The sequence below is a fragment of the Aedes aegypti genome, chromosome 2 (assembly GCF_002204515.2).
Source record: "Aedes aegypti strain LVP_AGWG chromosome 2, AaegL5.0 Primary Assembly, whole genome shotgun sequence".
Taxonomy (NCBI): domain Eukaryota; kingdom Metazoa; phylum Arthropoda; class Insecta; order Diptera; family Culicidae; genus Aedes; species Aedes aegypti.
Window position 1 is genome coordinate 451,180,538 of NC_035108.1, and position 12,985 is coordinate 451,193,522.

Consider the following 12,985-nt stretch of genomic DNA (forward strand, 5'->3'; position numbering starts at 1 on the left):
AGATAATCTGATAATTGATTGAAGTTATGTTTTGATTGCTTGTCTTCGCCAATCGAAGCAACTCAATAAGAGCATGTTATGAAGTGTTACTTCTGACAACAATGCATACCAATTTAGTCCAACAATGGACCAATAATGATCAAACTTCTCCCCCAAAAGTCGCAAACCATAAACGATAATTTGATCCCCAGACGTATACATCGATAAACGAATTCAATGCCTACTGCCTTCATCGTTGTCGTCTTCGTCGTCAATTCATGGGGAGAACACATATAGCTCCCCCCTAAGCCTACTGCTTTGAGTTCTTTACCCAAACATTTTCCCCCTCAGTTCATCGAAAAACGTCGTCATTTTCACAATAGTTGTTAGAACCAGAAACAACAAGAAAGACACCCGATCAAAATCAGCGGGAAACTTGAATGCATAAGCAATCGAGAAGAACAGACAGAACTGACATCGGAAGAATCGTTTACCGACACGGTTGAAACCGGAAGAAAAACACTTGCCCCATTCCACCACCCCTGTACAGTTTTTGGGTGGAAAAATCGTTATCCTTCGTGTGTTTTCTGAGATGCATTCACAGAACAAAAAATCAAACAGCGTGACATCCTATCATGGGTGGGCGTGGGTGTAGCGAAGGGGGACAACCCCTTGATCGATGAAAAAATATCAAATCATTCCTAATGCTAACAAGACTAATCTCATGTTAAAATTAAACTTTTTATTAGATATATTTCAAATAAATAAATGTAGCATGAGAAGTTTCTTTGATAACAGTTGGAGTTCACCAAAATTCCCAATAGATCGTTTGGAATCTGTCAAGAGATACAAACTCTAGTGCAATTAAATGGTATAGCAATAAATTCGGTTTTTTCATCTAATTATCATAACTCAGTAGAGAAATTAAACCTCGCTCATTTTTCAAGAAAGAGAAGGCACATTTCATACAAAAATTTATATAGTTATACAAAAAGTGTCAAAAATAGTCGTTTCATTGCGTAAAAATTGTAAAATTATTTTTATGGTCGTTGGAAAACCTAGCTACACCCATGACGGGTTAGGACCAAATTCGGAAAAGCAGCTGCTTCCATTTGGGGACAAACGGACAACAGCCACCCCTGACGATGAATTGGGATAATCGAGTTGCTGTTCCTCCCCAGCGCTGGTTTGTTTTCCCCCCTGAGGCACTTTCCAACCTTCGGAGGGGTGGTTGGGGGTTAAGCTAATCTGACTACGGACGGAGGGATGAAGAATCATCACATCAGCAGCGCATCAAAGTAGGCACACGCAGAGAAGTTTCAAATCGAGTCGTGAAAGGGGAGGTTTTGTCGGAATGAAATTCGATAAGGCGATATAATGGTTTGTTTTATCTAGTTTGAAAAACGTTTGGGGGTGACAAACAAGCAATTAGGAAATTCGATTTATCGGAAACAGTTGTCTGCGTCAGTGTTTTAATAGACAAAATTAGCTAGCGTGAATACCGGGTTTTGTTTCCGATTAACATTTGCAATAATTCACCTACAAATTGTTTATTTTGATCCCAGCTGACGCCACAATAATCCTTGGGCTTTCCGACCAGCTATGCGAGGATTTTAACTATCTCCATAACCGGAAGCAGGCCATAACTCACCGCAAGCCATTTAAATCTCCCGTTGAGGTCCCCTTTCGGACAAGTTTTCGCTCTCACTTTCCATTCCACAGGAAAAGGACACATTTAGAAACACATTTTCCATCGTTATTTACACACTCTCGGCTTCGAGTTTAAAGGACCAGTCAGTGAGCGAAACAACACCAACAGACAAACTAATAGAAAACACCCCTCATTTGTAATAAACTTTGAGAACCCTCTCCCAGTCAATGTAGTCGGTAATGGCGTGCTCTTTCCATCGCTACTTCGCTGCCAACTGTCAGTGACACAACAAGCACCGGACATAGCGCTGCTAGAATTAGGCAAGAATTTTTAGCACCCTCTTTGTTTGGGCCGGTGATTTCCCTTTCAACACACTATGGTATGGTATCACGTGTTATCCTTTCTCTCCGGCAAAAAAGAATGAAACACAAAGTAGGCGCAGTTTCAAATACCTGCCACGAGTTTGTTTATGAAACTCACACCAAAACACGGAAACTCAGCAAGCCGGTTGCAACACATGTGGCACTTGATTTACGCACAACATACAAAATAAGGTTTGTGAAGATTTTTCAAAAAACAAATTACAATTTCACTTCATTTCACGACAGTTATTTTATCATTAGGAACGAAATTTAAATGAACTATCGTATTATTATCCAATGCATAACTCAACATAACAACAAATTATACCCTTATGTTGTTTCGCAGAGTAACTTAGAGGCTTGAAGGCGTTTAAGAGTTTGCGATGAATTTTCATAATCATTACATGACATCACATTTGAATGTACGATGGTGATTAACCCCTCTACCGGCAGCTTCATTTTTTACCGCAATAAAAATATTCAAACCTCGCTAATTTTTTTGTTTCTCGATATTTTTGCACCATTTTTTCACAAATTCCCAAGAAAACTCTTATAGCTTAAGACTCCATGTCGATCCATTGATGATCTGGTTTTAAAGATATTCCGATCTTCCTTGGGGACCGACATTCTTCACATTAAATGTCTTTGGCGGTCATTTTGTTTTACGTGAATTTATCAAAAAAAAAAAACGGATTTGGGCTATACAAAACTGAGTAGTAAGGAGCAAAAACATGCAAATCGGATAAGTATTTAGGAGATAAATAAAAATTGGGATATGATGTGTTTTGAAGTTTTTAAGACCATTATTTAGCCAGCGTGGTATCAGATACCTGAATGCTGAATACTCAAAGACGGATGCACCAAATTGCTCCATTTTTTCACAATATGCTCTCAATTATGTATTGTTCCGAAGAGTGAATATCCGCACACGATGAAAATTCTGTAGCTTGAGATATTAACGTGGGTTATAGCTACGCGTCGGTCCCCCAAGGAATTTTGGTATATCTCAAGATCCAGTTGACCAATTATCAATATTGACACAAATTCTAAAACTAGAAGAGTTTTTGAGAACTTGTGAAATAATGGTGCAAAAATATTGAGAAACAAAAAAAAAATATCGAGGTTTGAATGATTTTATTGCGGTAAAAAATTAAGCTGCCGGTAGAGGGATTAAGGTGAAACAGTTTGGAATCAATTTATAAGATTGCACTAAAATTTCAAAGGCACAAATCTCGCGAAGAAAGCATCCAAAACCAATGAACTTTTTATTTTGACTTTGTGCACTATCAGAAAGCTTAAAATAAGAAGATTAGAAATGTTTGACAACTATTTCTCCAGCACAAGTCAGCCATTATGACGGCCATCTTTGTATTCCAAGATGTTTCACCTTAAATTCCAGAATTTTTTTTTCTAAAATATCTGGAAGAATCGCAGGAGGAGTCCTTTGGAAAAATCTCTTGAAAAATTTATCCAATCAATACACTTTGGTAAAAAAAAACTACATAATCTTTTGGAGAAATTTTTGGAAGTATTTTATTGACAATATACGAGATGAATTTATGAAATAGAACTGAAGAAATCTTAGATGATCGTCTTGGTAGAAATCCTGCAACATTTTGTAATATTTTAAATTGTTTGAAAACTTTTGAAACAATCCTTCAGGTATTTCCTAAGAATAATCAGAATTCATTTAGATTCACACTGGAATCAATGGACATTTGTCGGAAGTATTTCTCTATACTTCAAGCCATACAGGCTACTTCAACTGTTTAATTTATATTGACTTTATTCACTTTTTCAAAATGATGGGATGTATGGGATTTTCCTAGAGAAGCAGGAAAAATATAACGACCTAATTGTATTGTCCTGAAACAAATTCTTGAGTTTCCTATAGAATTTTATAGAAAACGTTTGGTGGATTACTCAATGGTATCCCTTGAAAAGTTCTTGGAAGAACTATTGGGTGAATTCCTGGAGAATTTCTCAAAGAAATCTTTGGAGCAATTCTAAATTTTTAGATGTGGCTGTCAATGCTTCCATGCGATTACTTCTATAAATTTTCTCAAAAAAACCAAACTTGTATATGGTCGGTGTTCAGACAGACTGAACCAAGTGCTTTTTAGAGGTTTCAGGAAAACCCTACCACAGGCATTCCAAATATTTAAATATTCGAATTATTTGCTGTAATAATAGAGCTTATCTATTTGATGAAACATCAGTATCAAAATAGCATCGAAAAAAATCAGAATTTATGGAGTCCTAAACGTATCTTTAGAACGTCAAAAAATCGTCTAGTCCGGTCTGTCTGAACACCGACCATATAACTAAAGTATATATTGCTGAGTTGAATGTTCCAATAGAATTATTGAATATAATAGGTTGAAAGTTAATTAACTGAAAAAAATCTACTGAAAAGGTCGATGGCGAATTTTGAATGAAAGTCCAGGATAATTTTAAAAAGGAGTACTTAAGGTATTACTAAAAAAAAATCCTTAAAGGTTCCATGGCAGAATTCGTACAGAAATCTTAACAATAATTTCTGGAAAAATGTTAGACAAATTTCCTTGAAAACTTCTGGAGTTGTTGAAAACAATTCTGAAAAAATGTTTGAACTTTTGTAGGAATTTATCAGAGTTATCGTTTGATCAAATCATGAGTGAACATTTAGAAAATTTACTTTTAAACATATTCTTTTTACATTTTTCACATTTTTAAGTTAAATTCGACAATTGGAAATAAACATAGTTAAAATAAATGTAACTTTGAAAATACAAGCTCTTTTTTCAGATTTACTTGATAAAATATAAATGAATCTCTTGGAAGTTTGCCTAATAATTATCTTTCAGGTATTCCCAGAAACTTTTGAAGTTCCGTGATGTAATTGTTGATGAAATCCTTGATTGCTTGGAGTATGTAACTATTATTCACTTTGGATTCTTAACTTTAGATAATAATTAAAACCATAGATGATTCTCCTAGATAAAGTCTTGACGATTTTTTTTCAGAAATTTCCCAGAAATGTTTGGAAAATAGAACTGGTGGAATCTAGAGTGAAGGGATCGCTGCACAATCAGAAAAATCATCACGATTTTTGGATTCTTAGTGGAAACATTTGGTGGATGAATCCCATAAGGTATCCCTAGAAGAATTACTGGAAAAACCTGTGGAAGAATCCCTAGAGAATATTTAAAAGGAATCTTTGGAACAGCCTTCAGATGAATTCCTGGAAGAGCCCTTGATGAAAATATTAGGATGTATGGGATTAATTTTATATATATTTTCAGGATACAAAATTTTATTACAATTGTACTGCCCATAATAGCATAACAGTCTCTATATGGACTTTCAACCCGAATATCAACAGAAAAACGCGAATTCTTATATATATTTTGCTGATCAATAGATGCAAAATAAGTTATCGGTGGTACTTAAGGAATACGGCATACAAAAATGGACCAGAAAATAATGAACATTTGTATGAGAAAACAAACTTCAAATTTTAAAATCTATTTTCTCAATGCCATATGGGACAGTCATGCCTTTATTGTCAGTATGATAATTATCTACTGAAAAGGTCGTTAACGAATTTTGAATGTCCGAGGATATTTTTTTATATAAGGCATCGTTGCAGAAAAAGACATCGAAGGTTCCTTAGAGGAATCCGTATAGAAATCAATGGAAAGTTCTGATAACAATTTTTGAAGAAATCTTTTGAAATCCTAGTACATTTTTCTGTAGAATTTTTGGAGGATTTTGCTTGAAAAAAATATTAACCCTCTAATACCCAAATTTTTATTTTCGATCTAGATATCATTTTTAGTTATCTAAAATCGTTCTAAACACGTTTTGGGCACGGATTTATTTTTATTCGCAAATCTATGGATTTCGGTTTTTGATTCTTATAATTTTTATTTTTGAACATCCCTACCCTCTTTCATTTTTTCTTGAAGCCTCTTCTAGTTACTGATTTTTGGCAAAAATAAAAATTCAAATTTTTACGGTAATTTTAAAAATATTAAATTTTTAATATTTTTCTGGAAATTTTTTTATTTTCCGTGTAATTAACGAAAAAACAGGTTTGAAATTATTTGAATACCACCAAGCTCTTCTTTTGTGATAGGTTGATCGTAGAAATATATAAAAGGTTTGATTTTTTATATCACACGTTAAATGAACCCCGGCCATTTGTAGGTTATATAAGAATGCAATTTTTCAAACAATTTTCAAAAATACAAAAAAGTTTCAAAAGTCATAAAAAAACTTTTCTTGTATGCGTGTTATGAGTGAAGGTGTTCGCCAAAAATAAAATCATTTTGATTTCCGAGCTACGAAAAAATACACAAAATTCCAAAGTGTACCCCGTCTAAAGGCGGGGTTGGGTATTAGAGGGTTAAGAAGCTTCTGAGAAGCGAATGTTCTCGGTTTTGTTGTATTCTGCTAGTATTCTGCTAAAATGTGAAAATACCTTCCAGCAATGTTTGGGAATCCTAATTTTTTTCTTTGAGAAACCTGACCAGAATTTCGTTAAAATTTTGGCTAGGATTTTTTTAAGAATCCTGCTATGCATTCCTTCTGAAAATTTTGCTGACAGAAACATTATCTTCAAATCTGTGCGAATTCTTCTCAGGTCTGTGTTTAAATCACACTCATGATTCTATGGAAATCCTTATCAGGATTCTGTAAGAATTTTGTCCATTATTCATTCCTTTTTCGAAAAAAAACTTGATAAATTTCACTCATGTCTGACAAAAGTTATGGAAAGGAAAAGTCTTCTCATAGATTTGTAAAGCTATAAAAATAAATGTAAAGCAATACAAGCTTGAATGATGTCTATATTTTCAACATTTAGGAAAGATATTCAAACACCAAACGAAAACAATCAAAATTTAAAAAGTAATTTATGTGACATAGTTATAAAATTCAAAAAAATGTATACTTATACATTAAAAAAAAACAGACAAAAATAAATAAATTTTTGAGGCAAGTGGATCCAAAATCAATTTAAGCATTGCACTGTTTGATTTCATTCAGTCTTTCTTATATATGTTTTCAATATTTTTAAGTGTTTTTTTTTAATATTATTATTTTAAATATATTATTTTTCCGTCTTTTTTGCAATAAACCTAAATGAAAAAAAATATTCCGTAAAAATCTTTAGAGGTATCTTTGAACACTCGGAGAAACACTAGTCCCTGAAGATTTACAGCAGGCAATTATGGAACTTCAAGAATTTAGTTATGAGAAACTCGTGAGAAAAATTCTTAAAACAAATCATTAGGTAATTTCTTGACAGAAATTTAGAATAAAACTTTCCATGGAAAAGTTTCTGAATGAATACATGGTGGGTTTATCGGCAGTACTCTAGGATAATTCGCTTGTGGATCTGGGGAACTTGATCTGTTTTTAAATAAATCCAAAATATATTCAGATATATTTTAAAAATTGAAAACAAAATCCGTAGAAAAATCTGTTGACGAAAACTTCAACAAATATTTGGAGAACCAACTAAATAAAATTTCTGAGAACTTTCTTAAGAAATTCCACATAGAATCCTTGAAGAAATTGCTATATAAATATTTGGAGTTAGTTCTGTTTTTTTTTTTCATGCGATTAAACGGATACCTGTGCGATTTTTCTAGAGAATTAAGGACTGTTCATTTTATAAAGTGGACACTATGTGCATGCTGTATCTTTATAATTTATCAATGATATTTAAATCGGTTTTCTGCACATCGTTCAACTAGTATTGTATAATGTTGTGAAAATAAAACTTCTCCAAAATAATTTAATTTCACACGAATATGGATTGAAAATTCGACAATTTTAATTTTTTATTTAAAAAAAAGGCTAGTTTTTCGAAAGTAGCATCAATCAGAAGCCTGATGGAAAAAATCAAGTTATTTTTGGAGCAATAATTTTACAGATATATTAGAATAATTTTTCTCCTATAATTTTTAGAGAAACATATTTGAAATTGAAAGAGAATTGATATGAGTAGAATTTTTTGGTTAAAAGTATATCCTGACGGAAGTGCTAATATAGTATTAATATGAAAAATAACAAACGCCTTCATAGAGTTACTTATTTAGTCCCCACGTCACATATAAAGCACATTAGAAACACAATTGGGTCCTAAAATGTTTTATGAAATCTTGTTTTTATTTAATGACACAAAAGAGCATGTTACTACAACTATTTTAGCAATTTTTCCCGCTCAAATAACGGCTACATCATATTTAAACTTTAATTTATAAATTGGGTCCACAAATGAACCTTGACACTTAAGATCATGTTTGACGTTTGCTTAATTGACAAAATCACCACAGGGCTTTTAGTTTTAACACTGGGATTGTTCCTATCTGACATTTCGGAAGGGACACGGAAAGAAAAATACACCCAAAATTTGAGTTTAAGCGAAGGGGTTTGACAAAATCTACAAAAATGTTTTTTGGGCTTAAACAAAAGAAAAACATTAAAAAATTGAGTAAACATGTGTTTTTGACCTAAACTTAAGCATTTGGCACTAAAATTGGGACAGGCCTTTAGGACCCTATTGCTTTATTCTTAGAAGACCTTTCAAAGTACATTGACAATCATCAAAATTGACAACACTGCTGTGATTAAATCGATTTTATTTTCCTCATATTATATTCATAATATGTCATTCTGAGATAACCAATTGAAATATTCGGAGAAAACCGTTTACAATTTGCTGTAGATCGATATTTATGCGTACATGATTTTAAAAGTATGAGACTTTTTAGTAAAACTACCATAAACAGTAAAATTTATACTTAAGACAGTGATTTAACCTTATGATTTAGCTCTCGTTTATACAAATATAGTTTCTTTAGCAATCCAAACTAGTTTTGAACACGCTTTCTACTTTTCTCTTTTGCTGGGAGTGAAAGGATGGTGTATCAGCAAATTTGGTCATAAATCGGTAAATCTCTAAAGTTACTAATGTCAGAGAATGGTGGCATTTAATTTATTTTTTTAAAGCTCCACCTTTAGTAGAATAGTAAAGGATACAAGCATACAATTTGTTCATAAAAAATAGGATTTTTGTTTTGCGAAAAACAATGTTAAACTTTGACGAACAGCTTTTCTTAGGAGTTTTTGGAAAAACTATTTAGCTCTTCAACCAAAAGCATTTCTGAGATTTTATATTTTAATAGCATTGTAGAATAATAATTGAACGATGTACAGAAAACCGATTACGATTTTATCAATAAATAAAAAAGATATAGCATAAACAAAGTGTCCACTTTATAAAATGAACAGTCCTTATCTTCAGTATCCAGTTGAATCTCTGGACTCTGGAAAAAATAATGTATCGTATGCGAGATGGTTTGAAAAATTCATAGTTTAGAGCACTTCATATCCTGGAAAAATTGCGTGGAGAACTTCTTGATCATAGGCACAGTAGAATTCATAAATATATTTAAACAAAATAGTGGAGAAATTCAAAATCCTTGAATTTTAAACTTCTGGAATCCCTTGAAAATAATTTTTAAATATCCTTGAACAGCTTTTGAAGTTTGGTGAAACTCCTGGAGAAATGTTTGAACCATTTTTTGGTGGAAATCAATGAGAATTTTCTGATGAAATTCCTCAATGAACCATTGAGACGGGAATCTGTTGAGTCAATACTGATCAAATGTTCCTAGAAACTCTTGGAGGAGTCTCTGACGTCACTATCTGGTGGAATCCCTGGAATCTTTTCTGAAGAAAATCTCAGAAGACTTTATACATGAATATCAGGAGGGTTGAAGATAAGTCAATGGAGAAATTATTGGAGGAATCTATGGAGGCATCCTCGGAATGATTGTAGTTGGGATCCACGGAGAATTTCCAAAAGAAATATCAAATTCCTAATGAAATCGTTTGAAAAATAAGAAAGTTATGGGTGGTTGGTCTGTTCCACAAAGTTGTTCAATTTCAGAAGTCACACAAATTTGCAGAACATACCAACTTTCCACAACTTACCGTTTTGGAATTCAATTAAAAAGTCTCTCGGTTACTAACTTTTGTCTTTGAACAACCCTCTGAAACTCTATGTAAAATGACTGCAATGTATTAATTCCCTAACAGGCAAAATTTCAAGTTATTTGTAGTTCGTCATCCAAATTTTAGCCAATTCTGACTACCAGAAGCTGAGATACAGCACCCCAATCTTGGACATTTTGTATGGAAAAACAGCATTTGGTTACTAACTTATGTCACTGACTGTACGTTATATGGATCGGCAACACACAAGTCTAATCTGAGTCTAATTTTGAACGAAAAGTCTAAATCAATAATTATTGAAGCTTTCATAGAAATCTTAGGCGAATAGCAGGCATGGTTCCAGTGGGAGTGTAAATGCCAAAAAATAAAAAAAAATGATGTATACAAATGTACAGCAATGAGAAAATGTTGGTAGCATTAAGCTTATACTTAGTATAAGCTTTGATATCGATTTATGACTGTATTCAGTGATAGTAAACGAATGCATGGCTCTGTTTAGTATTGGTTGGTGTTTGAATAACGAAGAATGTTTATTGTAATTCATAAATAATGTTAAAAAAAAACGGAAAAAATAAAAAGGAGCCAAGAAAAAATACGTTTTTCGAGTTACGTTATAAAGAGGTTACGTTATGTCGAAGCACAGTCGACTCTCCCTAACTCAATATTGAAGGGACCATTGAGTTAGGGAGGTATCGAAATACAGAACAATTTTTTTTCAAATTTTGCCATTTTCATTGTTTTTACAAAATACATTTAAGATTGTAATTTTTATGTGAAAAATAGTTGAATTTTGACACATTCACTTTCTTTACACTTTTTGAAAAATTTAAAAAAATAAATTTAAAATTTTGTCATCCTGAAACAAGTTAAACCCCTTGATTTTACTTTAAGTATAACCACAACATAAAATTTTATGGAATTTATTTTCATTTGGAGGATATTTCAAACTTTTCATGTAAATATCGAGTTACAGAGGTAAACTTGCATTGGAAACAGATCGCATCGAGTTAGGGAACATCGAGATAGAGATGATCGACTTACAGATGGATCAAAGTATGCAAATTGAAGGGATCGCGCATTCTATCGAGTTAGGGGAAATATCGAGTAAGCGAGAGTTGACTGTATAACTGTAGTGGAAAACAATTGAGAACCTTAACTTGTTTTGCTGCTTTACACCAGAAATAATGGTACGTTCCTATAATAGTGAGTCTTATGGGAGATCATTTTTATTGCACTATTATACACAGGCAAAAATGCGGCACTCTAAAACATGAGAAAGAGTCATGATTTCGGGAGGAAGGTGTGTTTTCATGTTATGAAAATATACCATGACCAAAAATTATGAAATCATGAAGCATTTTACCGTGACGCCGGCTTTACGTTACGTTTTCAATTTTTAGCGAAGAAAAATGTCAATTGAAATCATCAAATCATGAAGCATGTATGCTGGAACCATGAATTAAATTCATGGAAACATAAGCACTAGGGTAACGTATATAACTTGGACATGCATACAATTTGGACAGGCTAGTCGTTCCATGCTCATTTTCAACTAGATGGTGAGGAATATATGTACGGGAAATCATGTATTGCATTATTAATACACTATGCTACTTAATAATGATGACCATTTTCAAAACAATTACAAATTAGCTTCAAAACTATCAAAATTGTAAATAGTATCAATAGAACATCTGTGAAACCTACGAATGCAAGAGGACGTGCATTTCAAGAACATACATTAAATGCAATAATAGAGCTCAGAATTGGCATTCGTGAATTGAAATTGAAGTGGCAATATAATAAAATATGTCTAAAATTTAAGCTAAGTTCATCTAAAATCTTAACATGAGTATATAAGGCATAAATCAGGTGATGTCCAAAATAGATTATGGTTTTTGTTCTGTTGGTATAATTTGGCCATCTGATGCAATACACTGGAATGTCGCATGCATGCATACTTGCAGGCGTTTTCTCGTGGATCTGATGATATTTGCTTGCATTAAATGAAATTATTGATTATCACTAATATACACATCCAATAAGCGAAAAAAATTGCATAAGTCACAAGTAAACTCTCAAAGTTTTATGAAACAATCGTCTTTTTAAGAAACCAGTGCATGGATACTTAGATAACGCCCCTGTCCAAATTGTATTCACATGAGGGTGTCAAAAATGTAAATTTGGTGTCCGAAATGTATAACAGACAGGACGTCAAAAAACGCTTGTCAAGAAAAATCTTCGCTCGAAGCCAAACATTGCCCGGTTCTGCATAGTCAGGATGAAGTAAGTACATTATGGAACACCCAACAGCTCCGGCAGATTAATTGTGTCGTGAAGCAATGTAAGAACCCACGAGAATTTCGTCAAGAATGTCATCGATATGATGACAAAGTTCCGAAGAATTTACACTTTTTCAAAAACAAAATTATGTTTATAATTTCACTAGAAAACATCACCGATCGCCATGAGACACGTTGACAGTTGGATTCGTGTAACGTCCTGAGCATATGAATTGTTGCATAATATTCACGATTTCATGACTTTCAGTAATGATATATATAATTATATATATATATATATATATATATATATATATATATATATATATATATATATATATATATATATATATATATATATATAATGATAATGATGACTTTCAGTAATGAAACAAACAATTTTATGAATTCATGACTTTTTGTTCATGAATCCGGCAACGGATTTTTTTCCGTGTAGGAACAGAAGTTAGCAAATGTAAATATAATTCAAACATGTTCCAATAATGGAGAAATTGATTTTTTGAAAGAATAAATAATTTTATATGAAAGCGAAGCATAAAACGAGCTCACCAAATGATAATTCATCGTCGACAGGGTAGCTCCAAATGACTTTCAATTTCGTCACTAACACGACTAACGAATACGGACTCAATAATCCAAAAGTCTACATTACAATTGAAATTCGCTTTGTGATTTTGAAG

General features: G+C 32.6%; 1 protein-coding gene across 5 annotated transcripts in view; it reads left to right on the forward strand.

Annotated features, from left to right (window-relative positions):
• Positions 1-12,985, forward strand: part of LOC5564933 (protein sickie) — a 653,305-nt gene that overhangs the window by 266,763 nt on the left and 373,557 nt on the right. The gene's annotated exons all lie outside the window — the stretch shown is intronic.